The 12869-nt window shown below is 46.5% G+C and overlaps 1 protein-coding gene across 1 annotated transcript in view; it reads right to left on the minus strand.

Moving 5' to 3' along the window:
* The window catches only part of ARHGAP31 (Rho GTPase activating protein 31), a 529489-nt gene that overhangs the window by 498890 nt on the left and 17730 nt on the right, over positions 1 to 12869 (minus strand). The gene's annotated exons all lie outside the window — the stretch shown is intronic.

The following is a 12869-nucleotide window of genomic DNA, read 5'->3' on the forward strand; positions in this document are numbered from 1 at the left end:
GGGCGGCAAAGAATCCAAGTTTAAAAGATGCTATAGAACTTGCAAAGATTGTGGAAGAAAGCGAAAAGTGTATGAGGGAACTACAGAAAGGTGGTTTGGATACTAAAATAGCAGAAATTTCTCATAAGAGTATCCATAGCGAAAATAGTGACGATGAAGCTGCTGCCATCGCAATTGTCAGGAAGAAAGGTTATGTCCTTCAGAAAAAGAACATACAACAAACTTCCTTTACCAAGAATAATCAAAAGATTTGTTCTAGGTGTGGTAGCTTTTCCCATCCTTCTGATGGAAAATTTTGTTTTGCAAACAACAAGGAATGTCTAAAGTGTGGTAAGACGGGACATTTCGCTAAAATGTGTAGGAACAAGAACAATTCGAGAGTTACAGTTGTGAACGAGAGTGATGATTTGAGACGTGATGTCAACAAAATCCTAGTCCTGACTGACACTGTGTGCGCGTGTGATAACCAGAGAGGTAATCCGTTCAAGGATGACTTTGTTATTGATGGAAAAGTCATTACACTCATGGTAGATACAGGTTCAAAATGGACTATAATTCCTAATTCTCTGATGAAAAGTGTGTGGGGTGAAAGAGTGTTGAAAATGTGTGACATTTTCCCATCTGGATACCAGGGGGAGAAAATTGACATACTGGGTTTCTTTGAAGCTGAAATTGGTTTCAAGGGAAGATTGGCGTGTGGTAAGATTTACATATCTGCTGATGGTCCGGCAATCTTAGGCCGTCACCACCAATATGATCTACACATTGTGGTTGATCCTAGATCCGATAACCCCATTTCTATTGTTGAAACTCCATCCTTAGAGGTCATTTTAACTAAATATAAAAACGTTTTTAGAGATGAGTTGGGTGAACTTATTGGCTATTCGCATCGTATAGTCCTCAAGGACGGCAGCTCACCCGTACAACACAAAGTAAGGAGAGTGCCCTTTGCCCTGCGAGATGAGGTCAAGGCTACTCTTGAAGAGATGCTTCAAGGGGGAATCATTGAACCCATTGAGGCGTCCCCTTGGGTTTCGCCCGTTGTGATCTCGCAGAAACCGGACAACAAGATCAGGTTCTGTGTGGATCTTCGTTCCCTCAACAAGTGTGTCGTAGCAGATGTGTTTCCCCTACCTAACATAGGAGAATTAGTATCAACCCTCAAAGGAGCAAGGTTCTTCAGTAAGTTAGACCTCAAACACGCCTACCATCAAATTTGTCTGGACGAAAGCTCTAAGCATTTAACTGCCTTTATCACCAGTGAGGGCACATTTCAATTCACCAGGCTACCCTTTGGGCTAGTTTCAGCAGCTAGCGTATTCCAGAGACTTGTTTCTGAAGTCTTTAAAGGTCTTGATAAGGTGCTGTATTTTCAAGACGATATCTTGATTTATGGTAATTCCCTACAGGAACACAACAATATCTTACGGGATGTGTTAATCAGGGTGGATGAGGCTGGTTTGACTCTAAGAAAAGAGAAGTGTGCTTTTCTATTGAGAGAAATTGAGTATTTAGGATTTTGTTTATCTGAAGAAGGTATTAAACCCAAGAAAAATTTACTTGAAGCCATTGAGTTAGCTCCCTCCCCAGTTGATAAGGATCAGCTTCGGTCTTTTATGGGCTTGATCGAGTTTTACTCGAAATTCGTAAGAGACTTCTCATCCAAGACTGCTTCCCTGAGATCCTTACTCAAAAAAGGCGTAAAATTTAATTGGACCTCTGAACATGAGTCCTGTTTTAGACTTATCAAGGGAGAACTTAAATCGGCCAATGTCCTCACCCCTTTTGACACTGCTCGGCCTTCCATTCTCATGGTTGATGCCAGTGCCATTGGCCTTGGTGCAGTTCTCTTACAAAGGCATGGTAGTGCAGAGAAAACCATTGCTTTCGCGTCTAGACCTCTGTCCTCCTCTGAGTCTAACTACTCGGTAATAGAGCGTGAGGCTCTTGCCGCAGTCTGGGGAACAAGTTACTTTCGAACCTATCTATGGGGTTACAAGTTTGTCCTGCGTACAGACCACAAACCCCTGTTAAATGTGTTAGCTCCTGGTGGGGCTGGTAAAGGTTCCCCGAGATTGGCGAGACTGGCTTCCCGTTTGCAAGATTATCAGTGTGAGATCGAATTTGTCCATGGGTGGAGGAATGTCCAAGCGGATTGTCTGTCTAGACTTCCTATTCCCTCCACTTGTTCTGACTCTGCGATCCCGTCTGATGATCTTGCGGTTGCTGTGATGGAGGATGTTTTGTCGGTGGGCGGTGGTTCATTTTCTCATGATGAATGGTCCAAAGGCATGGCTGAAGATTTGACCTTGAAGGCTGTTATCGGTCTTATTTCCAATGGTACTAGGAGGGAAAGTACTGTTAGTCCTTCAGTCAGACCCTTTCTAAAGATCTTGGACGAACTTTCTTTGGAGGGTAAAGATGTTTTGGTGCGAGGTGACCGTTTTGTCCCTCCCTTTTCATTAAGGAAAAGGATTTTAGACTTGGCTCATGAGGGGCACTTGGGTCAAAGTCTCACTCAACGCCGCGTCAAACTGAACTTTTGGTGGCCCTCTATCGACAATGATGCAGTGGACTGTGTTACGAAGTGTAGTTTCTGCAGGGAGGGGGAGAAACGCCTCAAAGTCTTGGGCTCTCAGCCGATGCAAAAAATTGTTTTTGAAAATACTCCCTGGCATAGTGTTTGCATTGATTTCATAGGACCTATGAATGAACTGCCTATTGATTATCGTTTTGCAATTGTTTTAATCGATTGTTTCTCTAAATGGCTGTGTGTACAGTTTGTAAAGGAAATCACCACTGATGCCACCATTAAGTTTTTGAAAAGCACTTTTATCAACGAGGGGTACCCTTCTGTTCTCATTTCAGACAATGGGACTCAACTCACGTCTTTGAAGATGACTGATTTTGTGAATGAGTGTGGTATCAGACATCAGAAGACCAGTCTTTACAATCCACAGGGCAATGGCATATGTGAAAGGGTGAATCGCCTTGTCAAGGGTGTAATTCAGATGTTTGTAGAATCTGGCTGTTTCTCTACAGAGCGTGTCCAGGAATTAGTCTGGGCTTACCGCTCCACACCCCATAAGAGTGGTGAAAAATCTCCCTTTGAACTTATGCGTGGTCGCACGCCCGTAAGTAAATTGACCCCCGCATGGTTGAAAAGTTCTAATAGCGATGTCCCTTTAATTCATGACAGCATTTCCTTGCCCATTTCTGTTGGTGACCTGGTTAAGGTTAAGCCAGGAAGATTTGCGAAAGGTCTCAGCAAGTTTAGGGGTCCCTACAAAGTCAAGAGGGTTTTCCCTCACTTCATTGTTCTGGCTAATGGTGAAAGTTGGAATTACCGGAGGGTGGCCCTCTACCAGAAACGCAAAGACTTTTCTTCTGATGATCTGCTCCCGGCTCATAGTGATGGTTGTAATGGATACTTACTGTCTTCTGGTAGCTCTACCCTGCCCATACCCTTGCCAATTGAACGGGGGGAGGTGGGTGGTGGTGATGCTTCTACATCTTTGTGTACATATCATAGGGGCCCTGTGGTTAATTCTGCTCCTGCCTCGCTTGTTTCTACTTCTGTTCCCGCTCCTGTCTCCTCTTCCTTGGCTGACGTTGGTTTAAGGAGCTCTCGCTCTCGTCGCCCTCCCATGTACTTGAATGACTATGTGCACTAGTATGTTTTCCTTTTCATGTGTTTTCTTTCCTTGTAACGAGAGGAGATATGTTGTACAGTGCTTTGCTTCTTTCCCTGGCCAGCACTCTAGATCTCTTCCTTAGTTCTTAGTTCTGGAGCGCTCCTTCGCCCTGTTGGCAGTTGGAGCTCTGGTTGGACTGGGGGCTGACCTACCTATACCTGTGCTGCAATAAAGCTCCTGCTTTACTTACCTGCTTGTGGAGTCCTCTTCAATTTACAACATCATGCTGCTCACACTGATTTTTAGCGCCAGGAGTTTGTCCCGACAGTAAAATCAGCACGAACTGCACTGCACATGGCGTCAGAGGGTGGTGCTGCTTTCTGCCCCTCAAGTTGACATTCTACTCGAGCTGCAGCTTCCTCAACACGAGCAGCAGAATTCTTGACACGAGTGATCTCGACCTGCCACGGCGTCCCGCGTCCAGATATCTCCCAGGTAGGAGGTCCAGCGCACAATTTATTTGGCGCAAGCACTCGCCGACTTAACGTTGGTGAGCCCCTTGAGAGAAAAAAACTCTGTTCCGTGTCACTTCGCAGATTTTTGTGGAACTCTGCTTGGAGTGGGCAAAACACCGCCGGTGGAGCGCAATTCTTTGCCCACTCCTAGACGAGACAGGATCCAATGGGCACAGATATGAAGGGCCAATTACAGTACCCCTTTCAGGATTCTCATCACTGTGTACGTTGAGCCTGAAGGATTCAATTATCTGAGGCAGGGGCCTTCGGTAAGCATTGACAGGGTCGGCTCTAGGCTCATGGTGGCCCTGGGCAGGGAACGTAGGTAGGGGGCCCCGGAAAAAGGCGTCTGGGTGGGGCGGAGCCCCCCGGAGCTCAGGAGGGGGGGTCAGGGTGTTAGGAAGTGGAACAGAGCCGGAGGCCGCCAAATCCCTGCCAGGGGCCGCCACGCAAATATGTATCAATCCTCAGAGGATTATTATATTAAGGATATATATTGGCGTGGAGGCCCCTGGGGTTTGGTGGCCCTGTGCAGGTGCACAGCTTGCACATGCCTAATGCCACCCCTGGCATTGATTACAATAGGGCCAATGGCAGAACGACATAGGACGTATTAAAGGAGAGGACAAGCTAAAGAGGAGAGAGGTGCAGTGGAGGTAACCTGGAGATTGAGAGCAAAGAACATATTTTGTCGGAGGAGAGACAATTACCGGAAGTGGATGAGGAGAGTGGGGTGGGGAACAGTGTCAAAGGCCGTCGAAGGGCAGTCAGGTGGAGAGCCGCAGCTCCGGTGTAGGGGTGGGCATCACTTACTTTTCACCTATGAAGATGTGTAAAGTTTACAAACTGAAACTGTAAAGTTATCCGTTCTTTGCAGACCCTTGCTCGGAATTGAAATGATTGCTAAACCGTTTTTTGCAGAAGAATTTTTCCACAAACGCCATTTTGCAAAAGAATGCGCCCACTGAAGGTGAGTATCTGCCAAAACCTTTTCCCACAGACCTCCCTGTGCAAGACTCCTTTAACCTAAGGCAAACTTTGCACTCTCTGAAATATTTAGGAACGTTTCTACCACGTTTGTAGAGGGAAAACTTTGCGTCAAACACCCATTCCCTATTCCACCCACTTGGGCCTGGTGGTTCCCCAAGGTGACAATGTTGGTACTTGAGTGTCACACTGAAGAGTGTTGGGGGCATAACTTATTTTGAGTTGTAAAAAGTACAGTAGACAAAAAGCCTTGCACTCCTTTCTGTAGGGTGGGGGTAGCCGAGTGCACTCCCCTTGAAGATTATGGCCTTTCTGCCCACGGACAGTATGCTCTGCCCACCCCTCTTTGGAAGATACTGACTGCTGGCTGATGTTTGTGTGAACCCTCGGTCCACCACAAACACACGAACTGCTGCCAAGTTCAGGAGCTGAGTTTGTGCCCATTGATTTGTTTTAGAGTTCTTTGTAGCGCTTGTGAAGTTGCACTTTGAGCCTTTTTGCAGAGAGGCGCTGTTTACAATAACGCCATTTCCACTCTCCTGAATTCACTTCCTTCCCCCGGAGGCGGAGGTGCTTGTTTGTCTTAAAGGTACAGTGTGCCCCTATGTTATGTCTATTAAGGGCGGGGCTTAGTCTGCATTTCGTGAGGTCATGAAGACTCCCAGCTAGGGTGACCAACTGGCATTGGTGCAAATTCAGGACGGTGAGTGTAAAAATTCAGGACAAAGGGTCAAAATTCAGGACACAAATTCAGGACAGGAGGTCAAAATTCAGGACAAAACTTCAGGACAATTGGATACGTTTTACAGACACATCAGAGGTCGCGCAATAGAATATAAGTAAGCCCAGCCATATCCAAACATATTAAACCATTTGCAAACCTATCCATCATGTATCCTTCCATCTATCATTTCACTCATCAATCCCTTCATTCATCCTTTCACTCATCCATCCATTATCCATCCATCCACCCTTTCAACCTATCCATCTGTACACTCATCCATCCACTCTTCTACCCATCCATCCTTTCATTCACTCATCCATCCAGCCATTTACCCTTTCACCCATCCAGCCATCCTTTCACTTACTATCCATCCATCCAGTCACTCATCCTTCCACCCTTTCAGTCATCCATCCTCCCTTTCTCTCTCCATCGACCCTTTCACTTAGCAATCCTTCCTTCCATCCATCCACCCATCTACTCATCCACTCATGAATCCATCCATTGACCCTATCACTCATCCATCCTTTCTCTCATCCATTTATCCTTTCACTCCTTCACTCATCTATTCATCCTTTTGGCCATCTAACTTCCTTTTCACTCTCACTCATCCATCCTTACATCCACCCTTTCGCTCATCTGTCCATCCATTCACCCTTGCACTTATCAGTTCATCAATCCATCCATCATTTCACTCATGCATCCACCCACTCACTCAATCATCCACCTTTTCACTCATCCATCCTTTCACTCATCCATCCACCCTTTTACCCATCCAGCTACCCTTCCACCCATACATCCAGCTATTTACCTTTTCTCTCTTCCATCCTTCCACTCACTCATCCATCCATCCTCTCATTATCCATGTATTCAATCTTTCATTCATCCATTCACCCTTTCACTAATGCATCCAGCCATCCTTTCACTTGCTCACTCGCCCACCTTTTCATATTAATTTTGAGCTGAGCCTTTTTGAGAAGAGGCCCGTCAAAAACTTCACCCTCGCTGCAGGAGCCATTCCAGGACTGGGACAGAAGCCACCCAGGGCAGAGACAGGATCCACCACAGGGGGGGACAGGAGCCATCACAGGCCGGGGGACGGGACAACAGGAGCCATCACTGGGGCGGGGGGGACAACAGGCGCCATCACAGGAGGGCGAACAGGATCCACCAGGGTGGGCACAGGGGTGGGCATGCAGTATTCTAGTATCATCTTGGTCTCTTCCAGGGTGGGGTAGGGCCAGGGGCGGCTTGTGGATTTTGAAAGTGGTGGGGCGAAAAATGTTGTACCCTAATATAACGAGCAAGCGAGCGAAGCGAGCAAACCCGAAACACAAAAGGAGGGTGCGCAAGAATTTTTTTTTAAAAATTGATTCAAATGGTGGCTTTTACACCACATTTTTACTGCAAACTGGAGAAAAACGGGGATCCAAATATAGCATGTTAAAGCACAAATATGAAGAAAACATTAGAAACAGATCAAAAATTAGCCCAATCCTCTAAATGGTCTGCTTGCAAAATTACCCCCAAGCCAAGCACACCCAACCAACGGAAACAGGCCCTATAAGTGTGTCTCGTAATATTTATCTGGAGAGGCAATGACACATGAAGCACAATACCAGTGGGGCAGCACACTATGCGAAGTACAGATTTTTAGCTTAACAGTGTTAAGCAACGCTCATAATTACATTGGCCACCCCTACTAGAGACCCCCCCCCCCCAGTTTTTTCATTCCACTTAAAGCTCTGCACACATAGAAGTGTGTGCGTGTTTCTTTTGTATATGGAGGGAGCAATGGTAGAAACTAAAGGCTGCACATTTCATGATTTCATTTAAATCATGAAATGCGCTGCCTTTGGTGTCTGCCATGCCTCCATAAACAACAGAAACACACGCTGTGTGTGTATGTTGCATGGGCGCATGGTAGAAATAAAAGGCCCCAAGGGTGAATTCACCGGATGTTGAGTCAATCTGTACACAGGTTTTGGAGAGATTGGTTGTCTTGGAGAGTTTCTAAAGCTGTCAGTGACAGCGAGACACGTGTGATTTCGCAAAACACATCACGTATAAAACTAAAACGAGTCTATTAACCCACGGTCTTCTTTCAGGGGTACAGGTGTTCTTTAGGCCCACAGGTGCCCCCTAATCAATCAGAGGGGCCCTTATTCAGCCAAAAGCCAGTAAATATCTGTCAGATATGGGATGCTCAGGTGACTCTCTTCACCTTCTTGGGGCTTGGCGGGTAGGGACAACTTGCATTACACCATTGTCTTCTTGAAACAAACACATGCTCCGCATTCGTACAGACCCCATATAACTATAACAGCGGGGCAGCAATAAAGCTATCTGTCAGCCTTTTATCATTAAAGACATTATCGTAGGCACCCGTGACTGGCCAATGAAGTGCGAGTCAGAGTCTCGACTCGAGTGTGAAGCAGCCTTTCACGGAAGTACTACTGTGATGAACAAGCAGGGTGAATATTTCCCATCCCACGTGCTCCCAGCCAGTGTTCCGGGGTAACCCTCTCACATGGATTATTTCAAAGTTGGGTGCTTAGCAATGCCTTCCCTTACCTGCAACTAATGACCTGCAGCTGTTCCTAATCTCTTCAGAGCAGTGCGGCAGCATACTATGCTAAGTACAGATTTCTTCTAACTTAAAAGTGTTACGCCACGCTCATTATACATCAGCCCCCCCCAACAAGAACCCCCACCACACCCAGTTTTTTCATCCTACTTAAAGCCCTCCACAGAGATGTGTGTGTGTGTTTCTGTTGTATATGGAGGGAGTCATGGTAGAAACGAAATACCGCGCATTTCATGATTTCATTTAAATCATGAAATGCGAGGCTTTTGGTTTCTACCATGACTTTTGTTTTCCCTATAGTGACGAGTCAGCAGGGAGCACCCATTCCTACAGGAATGCTCTCAGGCCCAGAAAGCAGTGTTCCCACCTTCCAGACCTTCGCATTTCTGACCTATCTCTGGTGTCACAGTAGCCCTGGGCAGAAATGGAATGTGTGAAGCCCCTCTAAATTGTGGAGACATGGCGTATTCAGGGCTGTTTGCATCTGAATAGATGCTCCTGAAGCTTGGGGGGGGGGGGGGCGAGGGGGGCAGTCACCTTCAAGCACCTCTTAACAGCTCATCAAGGGCTGGAGGTGTGAGGGTTGCCACCCCGCTGTGCCTCTCCAATGCTGCTGGGTATGTGAGCTTTTGTGCTGGCTCGGAGTCTGTGACACCTGACCTCAACATCGGAGTCAAGAAGGGAGGTGGGTGGAAGCTGCGCCGGCTTCAGGGAGCTGCGACCGGTGGCCGGTTAAAATTACGGACAAATGGCGTCCGTTAAAAGATCCTTCACGGACAACGGACAGACGGCCGAAATTACGGACTGTCCGTGAAATTTACGGACGGTTGGTCACCCTACTCCCAGCACCCTAAGAAACACTTAAATTCTAGAGTGTAAGCGCTGGGACCATTCAGTACATAATGTTTTCAAATGGTGCAAAATATGGAGCAAATCCCTTTAACATCTTTGATGATTCTTGCATATTAAAGAGTGGAGCTCGTGGGTTTATTCAAAACTACGCATGGGCACTTTCACATAGAGGTGCACTAAAGAGTTAATTCTACAACATTTTCACCATTTGCCTTACAAAAAATGGAGCAAATGAATTTTGTTCTTGTGTGATTAAAGGTGCTACATTTGACGTAAAATGGTCTCTTGCTCTGTCCTTCGTTAGGTAAATAGATTCATTTGCTGTATTTTTACAAGCTCTTTTTGTGATGTTCGCTCCCACCATCTAAAGAGCGACATTAAAGTATTGGTGCAGGGAAAGATCCATTGTGTCGGCTGCTCCCATTGGTCCAGATTCCCAATTCAAAATGGCAGCTGTGGCATTGCCATCCTCACACAAGGCATCAGCACCAAAGCATTGTGCATACCCAGGGAGGGATTGCGATCACAATTAGGCACAGGCAGGCGCGGTTCGTCCATTGGGGCGTGGGGGCGTAGCCGCCCGATGCCGCCCGCAGCTCCCTCATGACAATCATGTCAATGAATCAACATGACGTCAGACCGCCGGGCGGGCGTCATGTTGATTCATTGAGATCGTACAGGCGGGGGGGGGGGAGGGGGGATGGGGTGGGGGGGGGTGTGGCGGCAACACAAGTACGCATGCGTGGGGACGGAGGGTGACATTTTAACCCGTGCCCACGCATGCGCACTTGTGTTTTTGCGGCGTTGCGCATGCGCATCAGAACCCCTAATGGGCGTGCTGCGGGCGAGAGGGTACCTGTGCCCCTGGCACCAAGATTGGCCAGGGGCGCTGTGAGCCTGTGACGTGTGGGGAGCAGAGCCCAGAGGTGGCGCGGACCGGGACCGGCAGCAAGGTAAGAGTGTGTGTTTTTAGTGCATTACTCCAGTCGTCTCGTCTCTTCGTCTACCACGTCCCATATTTGTTACCCTCTCAGTTCAACACATCTCCCTTATTGCTTATCTTTTTTCTCACTCGCCTTTATTATTCTGTTTTTAAAGCTCTGTGCCGCTCTTCCCCTCTGCCACCTGTCTCCCCCCGCCCCGTTACTGCTCCACGCCGCTCTGAACCTGCTTGCTACTCTCTCTGTGACTATGCCTCAGCTTCTTCCTGACACTCTTTCTGTCTCAATCTCTCTTTTTCTTTAAAATTTCAATGTTAACAAACTGTAGAGGCGGAATAGCATGATATATGCATTTATTATTGCATGCATGTTGGTGTATGTTTGTATGTGAATTTGTATAGTACATACCTAGGGCTTACAGGATGGCAAATACATGGGTGGTAGAAGGTTTCCCGCATAAAAAGGTAGGGGTGATGTAATATGTAAACTGGCACATCCTTCAACATCGATCCTAAAGGCTTGTTAGAGTCCATAATTTATTTTTATATGGTCATAAAAATACATGAATGATGGATGGATGCAGGGTGGGTGCATTAATGATTGTTCAGTGGATGGGTGCATGGATGGATGCATGCATGAATGATGGATGCAGGATGGATGGGTGGGTGGGTGTGTGGATGGGTGGATGCATGAATGAATGAATGATGTATGGATGCAGGATGGGTGGATGGATGGGTGGATGAATGATGTATGGATGGATGCATGCATCATGGGTGGATGCATGGTGGATGCATGATGGATGGATGGGTGGATGGATGGATGGATGCATGAATGATGGATGCATGGATGGATGCATGCATGATGGGTGGATGCATGATGGATGGCTGGGTGGATGGATGGGTGGATGGATGAATGGGTGGGTGCATGAATGAATGATGTATGGATGCAGGATGGGTGGGTGGATGGATGGGTGGATGCATGAATGATGTATGGATGGATGCATGGATGATGGGTGGATGCATGATGGATGGATGCATGAATGAATGATATATGGATGCAGGGTGGGTGGGTGGATGGATGGGTGGATGCATGAATGATGTATGGATGGATGCAAGGTGGTTCGGGCTCGATCGCTGCGCTCGATCGCTGCGGTGCAATATGCAAATTAGTTTACGCCTCACCACTTTCAAATGTCACCAGCCGCCCCTGGGCACAGGCACTCCTAAAACAGCGGCCCACGTTCCCAGATTGTTCTAGTCCATGAAACACCAATTGACTAGTATCATTGGACACGTTTTTAGAGAAATGTTTGGTAAAAATCAGAATTTTAAAGCCTTTGGAGACACTAAATTTGTTATAACTAGAATCATTGCATTTTGGCCGCTTGGCGAGGTGACCCTGGGTCCATTTCATTTCACACCACCTGATCTGACTTGGCATGGCGGGTAATTTAATGTCATTACCAGTACAAGAACAAAGAACATCACCCAAAGCCAGTATTTATTCCTCTCATCAGAATGTACCTTAAACAGTAAACATAAGGCAAAAGCACTTTAAAATGTGTTTTAAAGCTGCCTTATAGGCCCGTCACTAATAGTCAAACTAAACAAAGGTAGAAAAAGCCATGTTAAGAAGGAACGCTGACATTTTATATAGAGGCAAATTTAATTATCATGATTTTGCAGAATTTTAAAACATCAACAAAAGGCTGTTTTCAGGTCAAAGCATAGCAGGCAGCGCAGATGTCTGGTTTGATAACAACATCTTGGGGAGGTTCAGAAAGCTTCCCTGGGGACATTCAGGAAGCTTCCCTGGGAACGAGCGTTCTGCTCGTTGTTTACCAAGTTATTTACCACAGACCATTACAAAAGAAAAGTATCCTTTCTGGATATATAATAATTATTCACAGCATCACACTTTAGCTGCATCAACAAGTCAACGGCAGTAAGGGAATTAGGCACCACATTACACTTTAATTTCAACTCGGCCATACACTAGAACAACTTGGCCGTACATTTGAACTTTATACTTTAACTTTTTTACTCGGTCGTACACTACAACATGGCCGTACATTTGAACCTGGCCGACTCGGCCACCAATGTTCCACTCTGCTGTGTACATTGTACCGGCAGGCCGCAACGTGCTACAGCAAACAGTTGCACTACTTGACATCCAGGACACCGCATACTGCACCGGCCCACCTATTTACTGTATTCTTCCAGCAGAAGTGAATTTCTGTAACAGGCCTTTAAATATTTTTCTTATCTTGCCACATTTGCTGTGCATTCAAAGACAGAGGGCAAATGTCGGGCTTTGTCTTCAAGGGAGTTTGGTGTTTACTTTTCGTTTTAAATCTTTAAAGTGAGAGGTTTATGCGACAATCATGCTGGGTACTGGGAGTGATACTGGAGTGTGGTGGAAACAAATATTTTGATAAGATCAAAACAATCAATACACTAGGGGATGACATTTCCACACATTATCGTTTGTGCGCTGCATACTATCATCAGTAAAACTGCACGTCTGCAAATGTAATGGGCATTTCAACTGAAGATGTGCTGTCTGTAGTGGCAGTGGGCTACCACACCATGCATACTCCACTTTACCCTGCTCCACTTGACTCTGCACCGC

Source organism: Lissotriton vulgaris, chromosome 8, assembly GCF_964263255.1.
Source record: "Lissotriton vulgaris chromosome 8, aLisVul1.2, whole genome shotgun sequence".
In the NCBI taxonomy this organism is placed as follows: Eukaryota; Metazoa; Chordata; class Amphibia; order Caudata; family Salamandridae; genus Lissotriton; species Lissotriton vulgaris.